Source organism: Entelurus aequoreus, linkage group LG10 (assembly GCF_033978785.1).
Source record: "Entelurus aequoreus isolate RoL-2023_Sb linkage group LG10, RoL_Eaeq_v1.1, whole genome shotgun sequence".
Lineage (NCBI taxonomy): Eukaryota > Metazoa > Chordata > Actinopteri > Syngnathiformes > Syngnathidae > Entelurus > Entelurus aequoreus.
The window spans coordinates 11225313-11232270 of NC_084740.1; the positions used below are offsets into that span (position 1 = coordinate 11225313).

At 38.7% G+C, this 6958-nt stretch overlaps 1 protein-coding gene across 2 annotated transcripts in view; it reads right to left on the reverse strand.

Moving 5' to 3' along the window:
* bmp16 (bone morphogenetic protein 16) overlaps positions 1-3486 on the reverse strand; it is a 38433-nt gene extending 34947 nt beyond the window's left edge. Inside the window, exon 1 of one of the 2 annotated variants that reach the window (XM_062060094.1) lies at positions 3386-3486. The gene's annotated coding sequence lies outside the window, so the exon portion shown is untranslated. The remainder of the gene's footprint in view (positions 1-3385) is intronic. The other variant, XM_062060095.1, reaches the window with a different exon arrangement.
* Positions 3487-6958: the final 3472 nt, after the last annotated feature.

The following is a 6958-nucleotide window of genomic DNA, read 5'->3' on the forward strand; positions in this document are numbered from 1 at the left end:
GCCACGCTGTTGTAACATGTGCAGAATGTGGCTTGGCATTGTCTTGCTGAAATAAGCAGGGGCGTCCATGAAAAAGACATTGCTCCGATGGCAACATATGTTGCTCCAAAACCTGTATGTACCTTTCAGCACTTCTCCAAAGTGGGCTGGCTCAGGGTGGAGGACAGAGTTAAACAACTTGCACTGAGCCTAGTCTATAAAATCCGCTACACCTCCCTGATACCGAAGTACATGTCAAACTACTTCCTTAACGCAAATGACCGCCATAACCACAACACCAGGGGGAGCTCCACTAACCACGTTAAACCCAGATTCCGAACTAACAATGGTCTTAACTCATTCTCTTTCTATGCCACATCAATGTGGAATGCGCTCCCAACAGGTATAAAAGAAAGGGCATCTCTATCCTCCTTCAAAACCGCAATAAAAGTTCACCTCCAGGCAGCTACAACCCTAAACTAACACCCTCCCCGGATTGTTAATAATCAAATGTAAACAATCAAATGTAGATACTTTTTCTTATGCCTTCTGATCTCTCTCTCTCTCTGTCCACTACTTGCTGTCCATATCCTACCAAGTCAGACCTACACTGTTCCAATATCCATTTCTCTGTTCTCAATTGTTGATGACTGATGATAACAACCAAACCTAACCCACCCCCCCCCCTCCACACCCAGGATTGTAAATAATGTAAATAATTCAATGTGATTATCTTGTGTGATGACTGTATTATGATGATAGTATATATCTGATAGTATATATCTGTATCATGAATCAATTTAAGTGGACCCCGACTTAAACAAGTTGAAAAACTTATTCGGGTGTTACCATTTAGTGGTCAATTGTACGGAATATGTACTTCACTGTGCAACCTACTAATAAAAGTCTCAATCAATCAATCAATCAATGGTGCCTTCACAGATGTGTAAGTTACCCATGCCTTGGGCACTCGTCGGCGATCACTCGAAACGAGTATGATTGTCCTCCTGTTGGTGGGACTGCCTTCAGAAGAGTGCCTGTGCGTGGAATCTTTTAAAGTGGGGAGACTGGTGCAGAGACAGCCACCACACTGTCCTTGGCAAAGAGAAGGCCAGGGTCCAATGGCATAAAGACCAAGACAATTGGAGGCCCATCTTTGCTGCAGCCTTCTGCCGCCTTTGTGACTGTTGTGGAGCTTCTATGCAACCATCATCCTCCCACTCAGCCTTTGAGGTCTTTTACGACGAGGGGGACACGCAGACTCCAACGTCACTTCTTCACTGTGGGGAGCTGTATCCGATGGCAAGGGAAACCCAGGACGACCGGCACCTCCTCAGAGCTGCAGGAGGCTACCGGAGCTCCGGTCTGTCGGAGGACCGCCTATGGTGCGCCTACCAGCACTTGCTTTTCTCTCAGGGTGTGCTACCCTAGCCTTTTGTCTTCCCAGACTAACCCACAAGGCAGCGGGGCACTAATACACCCCCATACCATCCCAGATGCTGGCTTTTGAACTTTGCGCCTTTTCCTCTTTGGTCCGGAGGACACGACGTCCACAGTTTTCAAAAACAATTTGAAATGTGGACTCGTCAGACCACAGAACACTTTTCCACTCTGCATCAGTCCAGCGAAGCCGGCGGCATTTCTGGGTGTTGTTGATAAATGGCTTTCGCTTTGCATAGTAGAGTTTTAACTTTCCCTTAGAGATGTAGCGAGGAACTGTAGTTACTGACAGTGGGTTTCTGAAGTGTTCCTGAGGCCATGTGGTGATATCCTTTACACGCGGATGTCGCTTTTTGATGCAGTACCGCCTGAGGGATCGAAGGTCCGTAATATCATCGCTTACGTGCAGTGATTTCTCCAGATTCTCTGATCCTTTTGATGATATCACGGACCGTGGATGGTGAAATCCCTACATTCCTTGCAATAGATCGTTGAGAAATGTTGTTCTTAAACTGTCTGACAATTTGCTCACGCATTTGTTGACAAAGTGGTGACCCTCGCCCCATCCTTGTTTGTGAATGACTGAGCATTTCATGGAAGCTGCCTTTATACCCAATCATGGCACCCACCTGTTCCCAATTAGCCTGTTCACCTGTGCGATGTTCCAAATAAGTTTTGGACGAGCATTCCTCAACTTTCTCAGTCTTGTTTGCCACTTACGCCAGCTTTTTTGAAACATGTTGCAGGCATCAAATTCCAAATGAGCTAATATTTGCAAAAAATAACAAAGTTTCTTAGTTCAAACGTTAAGTATCTTGTCTTTGCAGTCTATTCAATTGAATATAAGTTGAAAAGGATTTGCAAATTATTGTATTCTGTTTTTATTTACGATTTACACAACGTGCCAACTTCCCTGGTTTTGTAGTTTGTACAATACTGAGTCAGCACCCTCGCTCATATCATAAACACACCTCACACGCACTTGGTTAGTCAGAGAATAAGACCAAGCAGAAATGATCTGTGATGCACTTGAGCAATTGTGTCACTATATTTAGCGAGGACTGGCACATATTCAAAGTGAAAGAGTGGTGTATCGCACGTCACCGCCACAAACGTATTTGCCGCACGAGAGAATGGAGATCCGCCACCACAAGCCCAGAGAGAGTGCATTACTACAGCGTGCAGAAAACCTCCAGAAGTGTAGAACTTAACCTTTATCACTTCTATATGTGTTCAGAAAACACAGCTTAAGAGACACTCTTCTGTCGTTTGGCAACACTTTGAACACTATTAGTTGACTTATTTCACCAGGAAGTGTGGCTTGGGGGCTATTTGCTGAATGCAGCTCTTTTTTACGGGCCTGTTGTGATGACCCTCCAAGGCAGTTTGTGTTGTTTTTCCTGTGCTTGGTGTCCAGCAGTCTTGTTTCCGCTTCCTGTTTGTCTTTCATTTCCTGCCACTTCTCTTTTGGCCTGAGCGCAGCCTCTCTCACCTGTATCTGATTAGCAATCAGGACCCACCTGTTCCTGGTTGCCAAGCAGGATGCTTTATATGCCAGCCCTGTCCTCTGGCTCCATCATTGTCCTGTTCTGTGTTGTGCTGCACAAGGTCTCATAGCTTTTTTTCTCTTTTGCTTTGTCGGCTTTGTGTGCACTCTCTAGCTCAGGGGTCGGCAACCCAAAATGTTGAAAGAGCCATATTGGACCAAAAAAACAAAAACAAATCTGTCTGGAGCCGCAAAAAATTAAAAGCCATATTACATGTGTCATGAGATATACATTTAATTAAGAGGACTTAAAGGAAACTAAATTAGCTCAAACATAGCTACAAATTAGGCATAATGATGCAATATGTACATATAGCTAGCCTAAATAGCATGTTTGCATCGATTAGCTTGCAGTCATGCAGTGACCAAATATGTCTGATTAGCACTTCACACAAGTCAATAACATTAAACAAAACTCACCTTTGTGCACTCAAGTACAACGTTAAAAGTGTGGTGGACAAAATGAGACAGAAAAAGAAGTGGCATAAAACACGTCCTAGAAAGTCGGAGAAAGTTATGCATGTAAACAGACTATACGGTGAGTTCAAGGACCGCCAAAATAAGTAGGACAAAACGGTGCTCGCCAAATACTTGAATCAGTGAAGCATATTTAATATAAACAGTGTGATTTATAACAATTACGGAGGTTTGTGTCATGTTTGTCCTCCTACAGAAACCATACTAAAACAAAAAAATTGATTTTTTTTCCCCTCATCTTTTTCCATTCTTCATACATTTTTGAAAAATCTCCAGAGAGCCACTAGTGCGGCGCTAAAGAGCCGCATGCGGCTCTAGAGCCGCGGGTTGCCGACCCCCGAATTAGCCTATTTAATTACAATGACATAACAGTCATATTGAAAGAATATTAACAACAATCTTGTTCATATACTTGAAGGCTCTATTCCACTACTGTTCTTTTTAGAACCGGCGTGGCGCAGTTGGTAGAGTGGCTGTGCCAGCAACCTGAGGGTTCCTGGTTCAATCCCCATCTACCAACCTGGTCACATCCGTTGTATCCTTGAGCAAGACACTTCACCCTTGCTCCTGATGTGTCGTGGTTAGCGCCTTGCATGGCAGCTCCCGCCATCAGTGTGTGAATGTGTGTGTGAATGGGTGAATGTGGAAATAGTGTCAAAGCGCTTTGAGTACCTTGAAGGTAGAAAAGCGCTATACAAGTATAACCCATTAACTATTGTTATTATTTATAAACACAGGATTGTTTGTTTTGATATACTGGGAGGCAATAGGCTACTGCTGTTCTTTTTTCAATGAATAGTTACCCCTTGGCAGCTGATACTGCAATTTAAATTATGTGCAAAAAGATGTTGAAGCACAGTGATCCTATAAACTAAACAGCTTTCAAAAAAGTAATGATCAATAAATTATCGTGGTATCCGATATCGTAGAAATTCATCAAGATCGACTACTGAAATTCTGGTATGGTGACAACCCTAATAGCAACATATATTGAAGTTCTTTGCCTCTACTGACCTCCCCCTCCTCCCAATGAAAGGTATTTCCAGCCTCCAGGTTTCCCATCCTCTGGAAAAGCCGTCTGCTGCGCTGCCTGTCCCGCTGACTTCCGACGACGGGGGTGGAGAGAAAACTTTTTCAAGTCATACCTAGCCGCCCTCTTCATTCGTCTATATACCATTCATCAGGACTCTCTGATTGTTCTCAATCACAGGTAATTGTCAATCAAATAGTTGGCTGAAACAGAAATGGGACTTGGAAAGAAATGCACTACGGGAATTAATCCAACCCAGTTGAGTCTGACTCAACTCCAAGTCATGCGTCTTTTGCTCGTTAGCATCAATTAATGATGCCCTGTAGGGTCAAAAAGACCGTTAAACGCTTCGTTATTTTCCCTCACGGACAGCAGCACCTGCAGACTGTTGAAATGAATTTCCCCTCTAATGGATGGCAACAGTATTAAGTATTAAAAGTGGTACAGAAACATCCACAGAGACACATCAAACCAATTATGGATATTGAGAATATTTCATTTTCTGTTAATGTTTTGCAAGAGCTTGCTCTGGCAGACTTATAGCCTCTCAGCCTGCTCCCCGCTCAGAGACTCTTTTTCTTCCAACAGCCTGGCATTGCATTATATTAGGAGCATTGGGACAGCTATTTTGTACAAAAAGTGCATTAAAGCATTAAAATTCAGCCTTACTTTCTTAGCAAATCATTAGGAGCAATTAGTTCAGTATATTCTGTCATCTGGATTCAGAGGCATACTCGCGATTCTGGTTCCCCAGGGACAGGAACCCATAACCCAGCAGGCACGAGACATTAAAACAAGGCTGAGGACTTGTTGAATGAGGTCCTGACATCGAGCAACTCAAACCTATCATTGCAACAACATGCTTTTGACGACGTTTATTCAATGTTCCGATCTGATGTTGATTTGACCATTGAATTTTGGTAGTTTTCAAACCAATATTTTACAACACAAATAAAACGTTGAAACAACATGCTTTTTGACGTTTACTCAATGTGAGGTTGTGATGTTTGCTTTGACCTTTGAAATTTGAAATTCCCAACCGACAACGTGGATCCAATTTTAGACAACAATGTTGTCTCAATTTACAAATACAACTATTTTGTAATGTTGTTTCAAAGACAGTTTTAAATGCTTTAGATACATGTATGTACAACCAACGTTGTATATATATATATATATATATATATCAACAATTTATTTTTGTATAAAAAAATAAATAAAAAATAACAAATAACATATATATATATATATATATATATATATATATATATATATATATATATATATATATATATATATATATATATATATATATATGTATATATATATATATATATATATATATATACAGTGTATATATATATATATATATATATATATATACAGTGTGTATATATATATATATATATATATATATATATATATATATATATATATATATATATATATATATATATATATATATATATATATATATATATATATATATATATATATATATATATATATATATATATATATAAATAAATAAATGATAAATGGGTTATACTTGTATAGCGCTTTTCTACCCTCAAGGTACTCAAAGCGCTTTGACAGTATTTCCTCATTCACCCATTCACACACTGATGGCGGGAGCTGCCATGCAAGGCGCTAACCAACAGCCATCAGGAGCAAGGGTGAAGTGTCTTGCCCAAGGACACAACGGACGTGACTAGGATGGTAGAAGGTGGGGATTGAACCCCAGTAACCAGCAACCCTCCGATTGCTGGCACGGCCACTCTACCAACTTCGCCACGCCGCCCCTATATATATGATGCTGGTGTCTATGTCAGCTGCATACATATATATATATATATATATATATATATATATATATATATATATATATATATATATATATATATATATATATATATATATATATATATATATATATATATATATATATATATATATATATATATATATATATATATATATATATATATATATATATATATATATAAAGGGACAAGCGGTAGAAAATGGAGATATATATATATATATATATATTTGTCATTCAATGTTAAAAAAGAAAAGGTGTAATTTTATGATGTATACAGCATGTGATAATATAATATGTATAATATATATATTTTGTATATGTTATTTATATTATACAGTACATATCATTGTATATATTATATTGTATATATCATTATTATATATGATATACAGTATATATGTGTATATATACTACAGTATATATATACTGTGTGTGTGTGTGTGTGTATATATATATATATATATATATATATATATATATATATATATATATATATATATATATATATATATATATATATATATATATATATATATATATATATATATATATATATATCTATATCTAGTGGTTAGAGTGTCCGCCCTGAGATCGGTAGGTTGTGAGTTCAAACCCCGGCCGAGTCATACCAAAGACTATAAAAATGGGACCCATTACCTCC